The following is an 18,358-nucleotide window of genomic DNA, read 5'->3' as shown; positions in this document are numbered from 1 at the left end:
TCTCACAGCTGAAGCATTTTAATGCAAACTTGCAGTTTGTGGGAATTGAATCTGTCCGCCAAAATCATTTATTTATATATAGAAAATGGGGGGGAAATAGACATTTCATAATAGCAATGAGTCCAGGGGATGCTGTTATCATGAGCTAATCACATCCCATGGGCATGATAGCAGTCAGCTGTGTCCCCTGTCTTGTATTGCGCCAGAGGAATGATTATCTCATGATAATAACCCTTATCGTGGCTTAGTGGGTAATAAAAAAAATAACTTTCTTCCCAAGTTCTGGGTATTTATTTATCAGCTCACTTTTTCCCCGTTGAGTTCTGGTCATATGTTACTTCCTGCTTAGGAAACAAAAAGAAATTCGGTGTTCTGATATTTTCTGTTGGTGAAGTGCAAAAAAAAAAAAAAAAAAAAAAAAGAATAAATAAATAAATAAATAAATAAGAAAAAGAAAAAAAAAAATGTGACTGTATTGATCTGACTGTGAAAGAACAGCATTGCAGACAAGCTCTCATCTCCTGAGACCAGTGTGCGAAAGATCCATACTTGCATTGACATTTTATAGGATGTCTAGACTGGCTAATCCACTTTGGAGAAACAAATGTATTTTGTAGCATGGGAACAATAAGAGAAACAGATGCTTACACAACACCACACTTGTTTTTGTGCTGTAGAGCAACTATCCAATATCTACATTCAATTGGGACCCACACACCATGCAACTCAAAATATGATTGTTCCATTTAGACAAAAACCTCCTACCAATGACCCTCACACTGCCAAACTTCCAGGTATGCGACAGAGATTCAAGGTGGTGTCAGTCACAACAGCAGGGACACCGGAACTCTCCATCAGTATTTGCAGATGAGGGTATAAACGGAAATGGGGATGGGAATGCAAAGGCAAAGTCATGGAGACACAGAAGAACAAAAAGGAACTGGAGTCAAAGACAATAGGGAAGATGTGAAGTGGGAGAGAGATTTCACAACGCATTTCTACTTGTTTATTTGTTGCCTACATGATATTCTTCCAATTCCCTAATCTGCCATATTTGCTAATAAAAATATGTACCTCGTTTTTCATTTCAAAAAAATGTATCCTTAACACAGTGTTTTCTATGAAAAGCACACTATATATAAGATGTACCTTTTTTCAGATACTAAGACCAATATATATAGCATAGGCAATGTTTAACATTAAAAAAAATTAAAGATAAACCCAGTGAAATAATATGAGCCCTGTTAAACACAGCATGAAAAAAATCAGATAAATAATAAATTTTGTGGAAAAATGTAAAATGCTATGTTAAAATTATTTGCTACACTTTAAAAACTTCTCAATTATTACTTCAGTAAAATATCAGCATATTATTACTCATGTTTTGCATGTATGACTGAAAATATGTTTACATAATACAAAAAACAAACCAGTGGCTTTCAATGCAAGATGGCATGATGGTGGTTTGTGCAGTCACATTTATTGTCTCTGTATACCTTCCAAACATCCCATAAAACTGATGAGGAGGAAAAGAACACTGAATTGAAAGAAACAAATAATTATGTTTATTTGGTTGGTCTAAAATGTGTTGGGTTAGTGAATTTAGAAGACACAGTGGGTGAAATTGGCGAGATCAGAGAGTGTTTACCTTGGGACCAAAAAAGAACTTTAAGCTGGAGTCCTTGGAAATGTAGGAAATCTGCATGAATTTCAGTTGTACTAACTGTATCAATATCTTCCTGGTCACCCAGTATGCAGACATTCCTCACATTGATGATTTTATAATGAGGTAAGCAATGTGTAAAAGCATAATGCTAATCAGGCATGAAAGACACACAATGTAACTAGCTCCATCCTACAGCGTATCAGAGGAAGATTTTTCAGCGGCCTGAAAATAGAAGAGGGATAAAATCAGAGGGGATAGAACTTATTTTTTAAAGAGATTCAGGAAGATAGTAGTGTGGCAGCATAGTCTTTCATTCTCACCAAATACACACAGAAACCTGACATAGCAGATATAAAAGGCCAAAACACAAAAGGACAATATTTAAAATAAAATTAAAATGGTGACGTTAAACTACCATCAGCCACATAATATAGCATCTCTGTACGTGAAGAAGGAAGTAATGGGGCAACAATTCACGACCTGAAGATAAGAGAACCACAAAATAGTCCGCAGGTATTGATTGAAAGGTCGCTTAGCCAACTAGAGAACAGCCGGAACTAAGTAGGATTTGCTCTCTCCTACAGAGGGTGAGTGCAAACTGTCCTTTGTGAGAACAAAAGGGACTGGAAAGGTCTAACCCTCTGAGCTCTTCAAGCTCACTAACCAGGGTTCTTCTAGAACAGAGTCTTACAGTGAGGAGGAACTTTTGGAAGTGGAATCAAAATGAATGAGAGAGAAGGAAGGGGATGGCCAAGATCAAAGTGGTGGAAGGGAACAGAGCCAGAAAATAAACAATGGAGATGGAGTCCTGTGAAGTTGGAAAAGTTTTCCTCCCCAGGCCTCATTTTAAAAACTAATATTTAAAAAATGTTTAAAATTAATGTTATCTAAAAATAAACAACAGAAACTGATTAAGATCAAATTCCATGCATATTTATTTTTAAATAAAAGAAGAAATAGAAGCAGAACAGTCCCATAGGAAACAAAATCACACCAGAAATACTTGCTTACAAGAGGACAAATGCTATTTCAAAACAACCTAAAAGAGACGAAGCAAATAATAATAATTATTAAAAAATGGCATGAATTGGATTAGAAAATTTTAAAAATGAGAGCATGGAACTAATGTAAGAATAAGAGACAAAGAGAGTTATCTCAGTAATTAAGAATAAACCATAAAGAACACATGAGCTAATAAATGCAACAGCTAATAAATGTAACACATAAAGGGAAATAGAAGGTGAAAAAAATTAAATTCAAAATTAATGAAAAAAAAGATACATGATAAACAGAATTTAAGAGAAAGTGACAGGGACACCTGGCTTCGTTGGTGAAGCATGCAGCTTTGGCTCAGATCATGATCAACTGAGATTCAGGTAGATTTCCTACATTTCCAAGAACTCCAGCTTAAAACATGAGTAATAATATGCTGATATATATAGTATAGGCAATATTTAACATCTAAAAAAAAATTAAAGATAAATCCAATGAAATAATATGAGCCCTGTTAAACATAGCATGAAAAAAATCAGATAAATAATAAATTTTGTGGAAAAATGTCGAATGCCATGTTAAAATTATTTCCTACACTTTAAAAACTTCTGAATTATTATTTCAGTAAAATATCATTTCAGCAAAATATCTTTGAGAACCAAGAGTTTAGAGTGGAAGAAAGAAAATGCAGTAGGGGAAAAAAAGGAGGGGGGATGCAGTAGGGAAGAAGTTGGAAAAAAAAACGGATTGGAAGTATCAACATGAACTAAAAAGAGCTTCTTGGAGAAAAGGTTGATTTCTGGGGTGAGAAACAAATGTATATATTAAGCTTGGAACATTTTATTCTACCAGATGGTAAGGACACTTTGGGTGACTCTTAGAGAACTCAGGGATCAACTTAAAAAGGCTCCCACCAAATATGGGGAATTTTGAGCTTATTGGCAATATGATAAAAATTACAATGGATTAGGATCCATTATATCCATGGTCATATTAATATTTTAAAAATCAGTCACTTCTGGAGGATAATAAGGAACCAGTTTGTTCTCTTGATGTCTAGAAAATGAGAAATAATCAAGTGTCAATTTTCCCTTTCCTATCTTAACTATAACATAGGATAATCACATAGTAGCTGAGGATAAGTCTTTGTAAAATATTCCCACTAATGAAGGAAAAATAAATAACAGAATTAGAATATCATCATTTCTAATCCTTAATGAATAGATAGAGGCATTAGGTATCAATGGTTGCTAACATCATAAAAAGATGGAAAACCAGACCCCATGTCACTCCTACATTTTTTGCCAAATACCATCAATAGTTGTGCCAAAAACCATGAAGCTGAGTATGATCCAGTTTCTAGAACCCATAGCCAATTTATTTAAAATGCAAAAGCAAGCAAACAAGTTAAACTGTACAATGGGTGCATAATCAGCAAAATCCAGATTGTGGGAAAACACTAAAGGACAAATAGCAAATTAAATAAAGGGCTGGATAGGAAACCTAGAATGAAAAGAGAATTAAAAGACATCAAATTTAAAAAGAAATAAGCAAGATTATAGTGAATGGGGAGGCATATTTGGATGATAGGCTTCTTTTAAAATTTCACAGTAAATACTATGGGGCATAGGAACTGGTCTTCTGGGGTAGATTATAAGGTTCTATTACTTTATCTGATGATTTTATAGGGTGTTTACCTTAGAATAATTCATCAGATCATGTTTTTATCTGATGTATCTTCCTTAATCTGTGGTTTATTTTCCAATGAAAAATGTATTAAATAATTAAATACAAGACTGTATTCATCAATGTCAATAAAATGGAAATATTTCTTGAAAGACACATGTAACAAAAACCAACACAAGGAGAAAACGCATAGCTATTAAAGAATATATGCGATATATGCAACCATCCTTAGTATTAGCAAATCTAATCCAGCAATATAGACAAAAAGTTGTACACATAACCGTGACTCTTCATCACAGGAGTGCAAGGTCATATTAAAATTACAAAAAAATAATTAATATGTTAACTAAAATATCAAAACCCTATAATGATCTCAATAGATACAGAATAATAATTTGACAAGATTTAACATCAACTGTTGAAACTCTCAGCATACTAGTATTGTGAAGGGACCTCCTTAATCTGTTAAACAATATTTACAAAAGACTTAAAGATTGGCCAAAGGGTGAAAATCAATAGGATATCCCACACCAAGATTGGAAAACAAGGGCAAAGATATCCCTTCTTGCCACTCATATTAAATATTTTATTGGAGTCCCTAGACAGCACAATAAGAAATGAAAATAAATAAAAGGCATATATATCGGAAAGTAGGATAAAAATGTCATTTTTTTTGCAGTTTGTATAAAATTCTAAGGACTCTCCAAAAATCTACTTGGTTTAATGAGTGCATTTAGCAACAAGCACATGATGCAAGGCCAATATATAAAAATCAATTATACTTGTATTATATTAGAAATACATAATTGTAAAATTAAATAAAAATACTTCCAATAATGTCAAAAGCTTAAAATACTTAGGAATGAATTTACAAAAACAAAGTCCGCAAAACTTCTAGACTAACAATTAGAAAAGATTGTTGAAAGAAAAAATTAAGACGTAAATATATAGAAAATACATGTTCATAGTCTAGAAATGTTATTAAGAATGCAATTCTTCAAATTGATCTAGAGTTTCAATACAATCCCTATCAAAACACCAGTAGTATACTGTCATAGAAATTGTTAAAGGGATTATAAAATTACTTATAAAAATACAAAGGACTTAGAATATCCAAAACCATTTTGAAAAACAAGAACAAAATTGCAGAATTTTCACTGTCAAATTTCAATCCTTACTTGAAGCCTTACTTGATTGCCGTCTTGATAGACATATATATATCAATAGTGCAGAAAAGACAGTAGAGTCCAGAAATAAACTCATACATAAAAGTCAATTGTTTACAATACACATGCCAATGTATATAATGAAGAGAAAATCTTTTCTAACAAATGAAGCTAGAAAATCAGACTGGGAAAAAATAATAATCTTGATTTTATCTCACACCATACACAAAAACTAATTCAAAATCAATCCTAGAGCTACAGGTTAAAGCTAAAAATACAAGACTTTTAGAATAAAATTCAGGGAGAAATATTCATAAAATTGTATTGAGTGGAGTTATCTTACATACGACACATCGTACAAAGCACAAACCATAAGGTAAAAAATAACATATTTCACTTCATTAGAATTAAAATCTTCTGTACTTCAAAGACGCCATTAAGAAAATGAACAAACCAGAGAATGGGAGAAATATTGTCAATATGTGCATCAGTCAAAATACTGGTATTCAGAATAAAGAATTCCTATATTCAAAAATAAGATGAATAACCCAATTTATTTTAAATGGTCGAAATATTTGAACAAACAGGTATTTCACAGAAATGATGTAGAAATGACAAATAAGTATGTGAATTGATGGTCAACATCACTAGTAATCAGGCATAAGCAAATTAAACCACAGTGAAATATCATGACACAGCCAAGGCGGCGGGGGGGGGGGGGGGGGGGGGCGATGGGAAAAATGGGTGATGGGCATTGAGGAGGGTAATTATTGGGATGAGCACTGTAAGTGCATTTTAAGTGATGAATCATGGGAATCTACTCCCAAAGCTAAGAGCACTCTGTGCACTCTGTATGTTAGCCAACTTGACAATATATTATATTAAATTTTTTTTAAAAAAATAAAGAGATAGGGCACCTGGGTGGCTCGGTCAGTTAAACATCAGACTTCAGCTCAGATTATGATCTCATGGTCCGTGAGCTCGAGCCCTGTGTCAGGCTCTGTGCTGACAGCTCAGAGCCCGGAGCCTGCTTCAGATTCTGTGTGTGTGTGTCTCTCTCTGCCCCTCCCCTGCACATGTTTTGTCTCTCTCTCTCAAAAAAATAAACATAACAAAAATTTTTTAAAAAACTAAAGAGAATGGACATTATCAAGTATTTATGAAGATGTGTAGCAACAGGATGTCTCATCAAAATAGGGAATGGTATAACAGCTTTTGAAAGTTTCTTACAAAGGTAAACATACAGTGACCATATAATCTAACAATTTCACTTATATATGTTCACCCTGAAATAAAAATATGTCTTGGCACAAAGACTTGCTCACAAACGTGTATAACGTCTTTATTCATAATAGCCCTAGACTGGACATATGTAAAATATTCATCAGTAAGGAAATGGATTAACAAATTATGATACATCCTTATAATGGAATCCTGCTCAGCAATAAAAAGCAATGAACTGCTGATGTACTCAACCACTTGGATGAATTTCAAAAACATTACGCTGAGGAAAAGAAGTCAGACAAAAAAATCTATGTACTGTATAATTCCATTTATATTGAACTTTTAAATAGGAAAAAATGAATCACTGGTGACAGAAAGCAGAACTCTGATGACCTGGGACCAGAAGTCAGGGACTAACTGCAAGTAGGTGTGAGGGAACTTTTGATAGTGATGGAAATATCTTATTCATTGTACAATCAAATATTGATTGTGGTGGTACTTACATAGGTGTATACATTGGTCAAAACTAAAAAGTATGCATTTTAAATGGGTACATTTCATTATGTATACGTCTATCTCAATAATTCTTAATTTAAAAAAATCAAGAGGCCAATCAACTAACAAGAACAACAACTACTACAATGTACCTGCACACCTGGTAACGCCTTTGGTATACAGTTATAGCTCTCAATATGGTCGTCATAATATAATAAGTGAGAATATGCCACCTCACCTCTTTTACCTGAAAGTCATTACTGGAAACTAAAGGATAGGGATAAGATCAAACTTATAGCTATTTAGGATTGTGATAGCGTTTAAGATTGTTTTGAGCTCTAAGGTATGTGGAAATATTCTGACTTTATTTCTTGCTTTGGTCTTTCTTGCCATGCCAAGAAAATTCTACCCAACTTAATAGGGGTCTTGAATAGAGGAAATAATGGGTGAACAATTAAATGAACAATTAAGAGTTATCAGATATTCAAGAAAAATTGTCACATTTTGAAGAAAAACAAGTAATTAAAAAAAAAGAAAAACTGATTCTGAACAAAAATAATCCCAATTGTAATGTTAAAATAATCTCAATTATCATCCTAAAACATGATTAGAAATATATTTCATTAATAAATGTACAACACTGTGCCATGTTAAATTCACAATCAGCTCACAAAGAAAAGCCAGTAGATATTTTAAAAAACAAATTTAAAAAATTTCTAATTGAAGGTTGAAATACAGTTAAAGGAATCACCCATATTTCATTCATTTATACATTCATCTATTTATTCAATATTTACTGGGTACATACTTTGTGCTGGTGTGGATAATGCAGAGAACTACACAAACCATAACAATGTCCACACAGACCTTAAACTTCAATTTGCAAACAGAGAAACAGATGATTCATGTATAATATGATGTCAAGAAGTAATAAGTTCTGTGAAGGAAACCAAAGCACATAGGTAAAGGGCAGAGAACAACTGGAAAGTTTAGTCAAAGAAGGTCTTTCTGTGAACTAATATATATATATATATATATATATATATATATATATATATAAAGCAGAATGAAGGAAAGTAATAAGGCATGCGAAGTCTGGGGAAAATGGTTTTCAATCCGTAATCACATCCAAAATCCCAAGAAGAGAGTAAGTGTGATGTACGGCTAACCCAACAAGAAAGTCTAGAACACAGCGAACTAAGGAGAAAATGATAGGAGAGGATGACAGAGAGGAAGGAAAGGGCCCTTTAAACTACTGGAAGGGCTTTGTACTTTCTTACCAGTGTGATGGGAAACCAATGGAGCATCCTGAACATAGAAGACCCACGGCTTGGTTTATATTTAAAGATAAGGTTCCCCGGTGGCTCAGTTGGTTGGGTGTCAGACCCTTGGTTCAGGTCATGATCTCACAGTTCATGAGATCAAGTCCCAAGTCAGGCTCTGTGCTGACAGCGAGGAGCCTGCCTGGGATTCTGTCTCTCTCATTCTCTCCGCCTCTCCCCAACTTGTGCTCACTCCCTCTCTCTCTCTCTCTCTCTCAAGATAAATGAGTAAACATTAAAAAAAAAAAAGGATGCCTGTGTATATAGAGTTGACAGTAGATATGCAATAGCTGAAGCATTAAAACCAATTAGGTGGCTATTACAGTAATCTTGATGAAAATGATGGTAACTAGTACTAGGGGGTTAGTAAGGAGATCAGTATGATGTAATTGGATAAATGATAAAGGCATTTTAAATATAGAGATTACTTGGATCAGATGTGGGATGTCAAGAAAAGGGAGACAATAACAATGAGTAATCCTTATTTTGCAAATTAAGTAATGAAGTAAAATTGATACCAATGATGTTAAGAGAAATTTTTGCTGGTGGAAATCATAGTTTTGTTTTGGATATGTAAAATAACTATTAGACGTTCAGGAGCCCAGTAAGAAGTTTATTTATAAGTGTAGAACTTACACAAATATATAAACAGAGAGAGAAATACATAGAGACAGAGACTCAATCCAAAAAGCCTACTACTTAACTCATAGAAATAGCGAAAGAAAATGAACCAAATTATGGTGAAAGCCATTAATGCCAATCAAGAGATATTTCAGACTTTCCACTTTCTATGGACATATTAGAATTTCACTTTCTGTCTTCCCTTTAGTGAGGTGGAGGATGTAACCAGCTCAGGCCAGTGTGTCATTGACAGAAAAGAAAGGAGTTAGAACCACACACTTAATTTCTCATGAAGACACCCAATGACCTCCTTTTTTTTCCTATGGGTTTAGCAACTGGCCAAGCTTATGATGGTGAGAACTCCAGCAGTCTTGTCCTGAGTGACAACAGCAAACACAGCCATGACAGACATGTAGCATCAGTAAGAATAAATCAGCAAGAACATGTTGTTTTAGAACACTGATTAGTGTTGCATGTTATGACAGAATGAGTTAATCTGTCCCAACTGATACAACTATTTCTCAAGGGAGAAGTAAGGAAAAAAGACATTTGTGGACCCAGACAGCCTCAGCTATTTTGCCTCCTTATGCATCTGTTCTTAAGACATTACTTGAGGGGCACCTGGGTGGCTCAGTCAGTTAAGCATATGACTCTTGATTCTGTTCAGGTCATGATCTAATAATGGTCGTGGGATAGAGCTCCACATGGGATTCATGCTGAGCATGGAGCCTGCTTAAAATTCTCTCTCTCTCCAACTCATGCAAGCTCTCTCTGTCTCTCAAAACAAACAAACAAACAACAGACATTACTGGAAAACATATTCCAGGAAAATAAGAGGGTAAAAGAAGAAAGAAGATGAGATGGAGTCTGGGAACATGTGACTCCACCCCCTCAAAATAAAGAAAGAAAGTCTCAGGATGGGCAGGAGAACAGAAGCCAAAAGAAACAAAAACTCTGACAAAAAAAGGATATTATAATAACAACTATTATTATATTTAAATGTATATATGAAGAGCTTGAAAATATAACAAAAAATGTGCTAAAAAATGAGGGGAGGGCTATATACACACTCTCTACTCATCAACACCCCCTCCCCACAAAAACTGAGCAAGTCAGAATTCAAGGATAACTCAAGGTGCTACACACTTTAAGAAGTCAGGCAATTTCAGAGACAAGGATTCACAAAATCTATCAGTAGGTAGAATGTGCAGGAAGTTGGAAGATACGGGTAGTAAGATAAAAATACAAATTTTAGAAAAGCTAAAATGTAGTCATCAAAATTTTTCATGTCCCGTTATAAATTATTTATAATTATTTACTCATTTTCTCACCACATCAAATCTATGAAACACGTTTTATTCCAATTCAACTTAAACAATGAGAAAACAGTTTTCTTGAGGAAGGTGTTCAAAGTCACACAGCTAGCAGCAAGTGTCAATGTTATTATGAGAACCCTAAAAGTCTAGTTAAATTTCAAATATTGTTCACCATGGAGTTAGAAAGACAACTAGACACTCCAGTAAAGGGGCAATTCCATGGCACAAAAACAGACACATAGACCAATGGAATAGAATAGAAATGCCAGAACTAGACCCACAAACGTATGGCCAACTAATCTTTGACAAAGCAGGAAAGAATATCCAATGGAAAAAAGACAGTCTCTTTAACAAATGGTGCTGGGAGAACCGGACAGCAACATGCAGAAGATTGAAACTAGACCACTTTCTCACACCATTCACAAAAATAAACTCAAAATGGATAAAGGACCTGAATGTGAGACAGAAACCATCAAAACCCTAGAGGAGAAAGCAGGAAAAGACCTCTCTGACCTCAGCCATAGCAATTTCTTACTTGACACATCCCCAAAGGCAAGGGAATTAAAAGCAAAAGTGAACTACTGGGACCTTATGAAGATAAAAAGCTTCTGCACAACAAAGGAAACAACCAACAAAACTAAAAGGCAACCAACGGAATGGGAAAAGTTATTTGCAAATGACACATCGGACAAAGGGCTAGTATCCAAAATCTATAAAGAGCTCATCAAACTCCACACCCGAAAAACAAATAACCCAGTGAAGAAATGGGCAGAAAACATGAATAGACACTTCTCTAAAGAAGACATCCGGATGGCCAACAGGCACATGAAAAGATGCTAAATGTCGCTCCTCATCAGGGAAATACAAATCAAAACCACACTCAGCTATCACCTCATGCCAGTCAGAGTGGCCAAAATGAACAAATCAGGAGACTATAGATGCTGGAGAGGATGTGGAGAAATGGGAACCCTCTTGCACTGTTGGTGGGAATGCAAATTGGTGCAGCCGCTCTGGAAAACAGTGTAGAGGTTCCTCAAAAAATTAAAAATAGACCTACCCTATGATCCAGCAATAGCACTGCTAAGAATTTACCCAAGGGATACAGGAGTACTGATGCATAGGGGCATTTGTACCCTAATGTTTATAGCAGCACTCTCAACAATAGCCAAATTATGGAAAGAGCCTCAATGTCCATCAACTGATGAATGGATAAAGAAATTGTGGTTTATATACACAATGGAATACTACGTGGCAATGAGAAAAAATGAAATATGGCCTTTTGTAGCAACGTGGATGGAACTGGAGAGTATGATGCTAAGTGAAATAAGCCATACAGAGAAAGACAGATACCATATGGTTTCACTCTTATGTGGATCCTGAGAAACGTAACAGAAACCCATGGGGGAGGGGAAGGAAAAAAAAAAGAGGTTAGAGTGGAAGAGAGCCAAAGCATAAGAGACTCTTAAAAAGTGAGAACAAACTGAGGGTTGATGGGGGGTGGGAGGGAGGGGAGGGTGGGTGATGGGTATTGAGGAGGGCACCTTTTGGGAGGAGCACTGGGTGTTGTATGGAAACCAATTTGACAATAAACTTTATATATTGGGAAAAAAAAGAAAAAAAAGAATAAGAATATAAATAAACATTAAGAAAGATAATATGATTGACCAAAATTAAATGGTGGAAATGGTGGAAGACAGAGAAAGAAAGAGAAGGAAAAGCTACCACGTGATATTCTATTTGTTCATAAAAGGCCCCATATATTCCTAAGGAAAATGGAGGCAGAGATATTCACATAAAGGTAAACATTAGAACCAAAATAACAAGTTTTTCTAATAATGAAAGACAAAAATTTAAAAATGTGGATGACATAGTGAATGTCTAATTGCTAAATGTTTATAGGCTTAACTCACCTACCTAAAAATACAATTTCAGATACACTGACAGCAAAATTAAACTTTATATCATATGCAAAAGTACCACCTGAAAACATGTTTTCTGACACAAAAATCAAAGAATGGAAACAAGAATAACAGGAAAAACAAAAAAGAAAACAGGGATAGCAACTTGATATCTGACCGAGTATAATTCAGCCTAAAAAGTATTAAATGAGGAAAAGAGCTCTATGTTACAGTTATATCATCACACTAAAGATAAAAGCGTTATGAATCTCTACATGGTATATCACATACCAACAACTTTCATAAAGTTCTACAGAAGATGTATTAAAAACGCACTAAAAAAGATTTTAATACGGTAAAACTATCTTAGTCCAAGATAGGTTGAGAAAAAAGTATTATGTGAGGATCTATAGTTCATATTTATTTGTATATAATTTGTTATATACCCTAATAATAAAGAATATAATTTCTCATCAAAAAAAAAGGGGGCAATTCCAACAACAACAACAACAAACACTAAAGCAATTTTAAGCAATTTGGAGGGTATTGTAAAAAAGGGAAAAAAATCTATTTTGTACAAAAGGAAAATGTTATAGTTAGAAATGTAGATAAGAAATAAGTACTCAATGGATATTACTGTGCTCTATGGTAAACACTTCACATACTTCTTGTAATATAACTTCTGGTTATTTGAGTTCAATTACAAAATTAAACCATAGATAAGCACCAAAATCTAAGTTGTCATTATGGAACAGAATTTAAATGGTAGCAGCCTACAGCCCTGAAGTTATGTGAACTGTTGTATGATACGGGTTGTATGGCAAATCAATAGGCAACGTGTACTATTCAAAGAATGTTACTAGGAAAATTGGTTGTGTACATGGAATAACAATAAGTCCAAATAAAACTGGATTCCCCAGAGATAAAGATCACAGGAATTAAACACTTAAGTATAAACAATCAAAACTTCAAAATATTTAGAACAAATGGAAAAGAACGTTATGACCCCATGTTAGAAAATTATTTCTTAGCCAAGGCACCAAAGCACAAACCATGAAGAAAAAAGGGCTAAATTTGATTACGTTATAATCAGAAACATTCACACACTAAACGATACTCTAAACAAAATTTTAAAAAGCCAGACAAAACAAAACCATCACAGAAACAAAGAGATTTTTCAAAGAGTCAGTATACAGAGTATATAAACAATTCCAACAAATCAATAAACATGCAGAATCCTGGACAAAGAATACAAACAAGAAAAAAGCATAAATTGCAATGAAAAAGGAAAAGAGTATTTTGGTTGCATTTGGCTTACATATTACATATAATAATGGCTGTCTGTATATGTATATTATAATAATGTCTGTGTTATCTATATAGGCCTGTATGCATCTATATATGTTTATATGTAAGTATGTATATGTAAATGCATATGTACCTATATACATTTTATTTTAGAATGCTAAACAAAATTCCATTTCATCTTTCCTAAAGAAGTAAACAGCGAAAATGATTAAAATTCGGGGAAAGCATAACTTATGTTTTTATCTACAGGTCAGATACTTCAGACATGCTAAGTTTCACAACAGATATATTCTCCTCCTGGAGACAAATTCTTCAAAAGTGAAGTGTGGTGGGCTCACCACTTCTGCTTTAACTTCTAATAATCATCTGAAAATAAAAACTGAAATTTAAATTAAAAAAATTGAAAAAAGTCTCTTTTTCGAAGTGCATAGGACACTATTTTGTTTGAGGTGTACATACACAATATGCCAAAGTTACATATTCAATATAACAACATGTAAATTGGGTGGGCTGGAGCAATTTCTCACTCTTCAAACATTTGTAGGTCAATTTTGAAGAAAAGTATCTCAGTTTTCCTGATCTACACTATTATAGAAAATAATTATGGAGCCAGACCAACACTAAACCATCCTACACACTGATTGGAGGATTAACACAACAATCTGCACAACCTGAACCACAGAATTCAGCAGGTATGCGGCACAGAGAGGTGAATTTGGGTAGCGAGATGGTGCTGAGGATAGGGAACTGCTTTTGCAGGCAGAGAGAGGATGGGGACTGGGGAGGGGGTAGAATATGGGGAAATCACCCCTCCCCAAAAGCAGCTGGAGAGAAAGTGGAAAATAGGAAACAGCCACAGGGACTAAACTAAAAAGGGAGAAAGGAGAAAAAGAAAGGAGAGGATTTAAATTCCATTAAGACTGTAAACAAGGGGAGCACAAAGACTGCAACTTCGCAGCTGGATACCTGGTGGTGCTCTGGTGGGAAGGGTGAATCCCCAGGAGTAGAGTGGGGTCTGGAAGGTTCTCAGACCACATGGGGAAGAGTGGTTCCACTGCTGGAAGGACATTTGGTAGAGACTGTTGAAGCCACCTGGTCCCAGCAGACCCTGGAAGGCGGCCACATTCGCTGGTGCTGGAACAAGGTCATTAAGGGTGAAGGCTGGTAACAGATGTGTGTTGTGATTTTCCATAATCCCTGAAACGCTGCTGCTACACTGTCTCACAAACTTTTTCTGGGGCAGGCTGGCAACTGGCCACAGTCTCGGGGTTCTGGCAGCAGCAGGGTCCAGCAAGCGTTCCTGGGTGCAGCTGGCATTTGGCCATTGCTCATTTGTCCATAGCTTGGTGAGACCCTCCCATAGAGGTGTGGAACAGGTCAAAGCCGCAGTCCTTCAGAGGTAAGGGACCGGGGAAAATGGCCGCATCTGAGATAAAACTTGGGAGAGAAGTACTGCTTGGGGCCTGATCATGAAGAGTGAAAAAGCGGGGACTGGACGAAAGCTGAAGACAGAGGATGGGTGCGTGATTGCTGATCCGGAAGAACAGACTGGGTAGCTGGGTGGCACCATTTTCACCGCTCCTGCACATGCACGTTCACACCTATGAGCACCACAACAATCCACCCCAGTAGGATAGCAGCGCCATCTAGTGGAAAGTGGAGCTGTTACACTGAGGCCAGCCCAACTGGGCTAACTCCACTCTGATAGAACAAGTCTCACCGCCGGCTTAGTTTATGGCCTATAAAGCGCTACACAGACTGACTTCTAGGGGAAAACGAAACAATTTCAGTCCTACTTCAATCTCTTAGCAGGTTCATCTATTTAATTTTCTTTCTTTTTTTTCTTTTTCACTTTTACAATTATTTTCTTTTTCTTGAATACAGAAAGAGAAAAAATTCTTTTTTATTTTCAATTTTTATTAAAAATATTTTTCTTTTATTTTTTATTACTATATTTTTTACTTTTGTGTAAATTTTCAAATTCTATTTTACTTCCATCATTTTATTTTAGTCTACTTCAGTGGATTCACCTTTTAAAATTTTCAAACAATTTCCTTTTTATTTTTCTTTCTTTCTTTTTCTGTTTTTCTCTTTTTCGTTCCTTTCCTTTTTCTTGAATGCAGAAAAAGAGAAAACTTCATTTTTACTTTCAATTTCTATCAAAAATGTTTTCATTTAATTTTTTACTGTATTTTTTGCTTTTATGTAAATTTTTTCAAATTCTATTTTACTTCCATCATTTTAGTTTGGTCTACTACAATATATTCACTTTTTCAAATTTTCAAATGATTTCCTTTTTTTCTTTCTTTTTATCTTTTTTCTCTTTTTTGTTTTTCTTTTTTTTGAATGCAGAAAAAGAAAAAAATCATATTTATTTTTAATTTTTATTAAAATATTTTTAATTTTTTTCTACTGTATTCTTTACTTTTTGTATATTTTTTCAAATTATATTTTAAACCCATCATCTCATTTTAGTCTACTCAGTGTATTCATTTTTTTCAAAATCTCAAACTATTTCTTTTTTCTTTCCCCCCCATTTTTTTCTCTAATCTGTCAAACCACTTTCAACACCCAGACCAGAGCACACCTAAGATCTAGCATCATCTATCCGATTTGTGTGTGTGTGTGTGTGTGTTTATTTTTTAATTTTAATATTTTTTCAAGTTCCTTAATTTCAATTATTCTACCTCATTAATTCCTTTACTCCATTCAAAATGGCGAAACAAAGGATAAAACCCCAAAAGAAAGAGCACGAAGAAACGACAGCCAGGGATTTAACCAACACAGATACAAGCAAGATGTCTGAAACAGAATTTAGAATCACGATAATAATAATACTAGCTGGAGTCGAAAATAGATTAGAATCCCTTTCTGCAGGGATAAAAGAAGTAAAAAATAGCCAGAATGAAATTAAAAATGCTATAGCTGAGCTGCAATCATGGATGGATGCAGCAGCGGCAAGGATGGATGAGGCAGACAGAGAATCAGCAATATAGAGGACAAACTTACAGAGAATAATGAAGCAGAAAAAAAGAGAGAGATTAAGGCAAAAGAGCACTATTTAAGAATTAGAGAAATCAGTGACTCATTAAAAATGAACATCAGAATCATAGGGGTCCCAGAAGAGGAAGAGAGAGAAATAGGGGTAGAAGGGTTATGTGAGCAAATCATACCAGAAAACTTTCCTAACCTGGGGAAAGACACAGACATCAAAATCCAGGAAGCACAGAGGACCCCGATTAGATTCAACAAAAGCCGGCCATCAACAAGGCATATTGTAGTCAAATTCACAAAATACTCACACAAGGAGAGAATCATGAAAGCAGCAAGGGAAAAAAGTCCTTAACCTACAAAGGAAGCCAGATCAGGTTTGCAGCAGAACTATCCACAGAAACTTGGCAGGCCAGAAAGGAGTGGCAGAATATATTCAGTGTGCTGAATCAGAAAAATATGCAGCCAAGAATTCTTTATCCAGCAAGGCTGTCCTTCAAAATAGAAGGAGAAATAAAAAGTTTCCCAGACAAACAAAAATTAAAGGAGTTTGTGACCACTAAACCAGCCCTGCAAGAAATTTTAAGGGGGAATCTCTGAGGGGAGAAAAGATGAAAAAAAAAAAAATATATATATATATAATTACATAACATATATACATATACATGTGTGTGTGTGTATAAATACCAAAAGCAAAATCTAAAGATGAGAAAGGACCAGAGAACACCACCAAAAACTCCAACTCTACAAGCATGATAATGGCAATAAATTCATATCTTTCAGTACTCACTCTAAATGTCAATGGACTCAGTGCTCCAATCAAAAGACATAGGGTAACAGAATGGATAAGAAAACAAGATTCAACTATATGCTGTTTACAAGAGACTCACTTTAGACCTAAAGGCATCTTCAGATTGAAAATAAGGGGATGGAGAACCATCTATCATGCTAATGGTTAACTTATATCAGACAATCTAGACTTTAAAATAAAGACTGTATCAAGAGATGCAGAAAGAAATAATATTATAATCAAGGGGTCTCCAAGAAGACCTAACAATTGTAAACATTTATGTGCCAAATGTGGCAGCACCCAAATATATAAATTGATTAATCACAAACATAAAGAAATTCATCGATAGTAATACCACAATAGTAGATTTCAACCCCACTCACAGCAATGGACAGATCATCTAATCAAAAAACCAACAAGGAAACAATGGCTTTGAATGACACACTGGACCAGATGGACTTAACAGATATATTCAGAACATTTCATCCTAAAGCAGCAGAGTATACATTCTTCTCCAGTGCACATGGAACGTTCTCCAGAATGGACCATATTCTGGGACACAAATTAGCCCTTAACAAGTAGAAAAATACCGAGATCTTACCATGCACATTTTCAGACCACAACACTATGAAACTCTAGATGAACCACAATAAAAAAATTTGGAAAGGTAACAAATACTTGGAGACTGAAAAACACCCTACTAAAGAATGAATGGGTTAACCAAGCAGTTAAAGAGGAAATTAAAAAGTATATGGAAGTCAATGAAAATGATAACACCACAACCCAAAACCTCTAGGACGCAGAAAAGGTGGTCATAAGAGGAAACTATATAGCAATCCAGGCCTTCCTAAAGAAGGAAGAAAGATCTCAGGTACACGACCT

At 34.9% G+C, this 18,358-nt stretch overlaps 1 long non-coding RNA gene across 1 annotated transcript in view; it reads right to left on the bottom strand.

Annotated features, from left to right (window-relative positions):
* LOC128777697 (uncharacterized) overlaps positions 1–17,075 on the bottom strand; it is a 58,441-nt gene extending 41,366 nt beyond the window's left edge. The window contains exon 1 of the long non-coding RNA XR_008422996.1: positions 16,998–17,075. This is a non-coding gene — a long non-coding RNA (uncharacterized LOC128777697). The remainder of the gene's footprint in view (positions 1–16,997) is intronic.
* Between the last annotated feature and the right edge of the window lie 1,283 nt (positions 17,076–18,358).

The sequence above is a fragment of the Panthera pardus genome, unplaced genomic scaffold (assembly GCF_024362965.1).
Source record: "Panthera pardus isolate Hobbes unplaced genomic scaffold, ASM2436296v1 HiC_scaffold_17, whole genome shotgun sequence".
Lineage (NCBI taxonomy): Eukaryota > Metazoa > Chordata > Mammalia > Carnivora > Felidae > Panthera > Panthera pardus.
The sequence above is the reverse complement of the archived record's forward strand: the minus strand, read 5'-3'. Positions and strand labels throughout refer to the sequence as shown.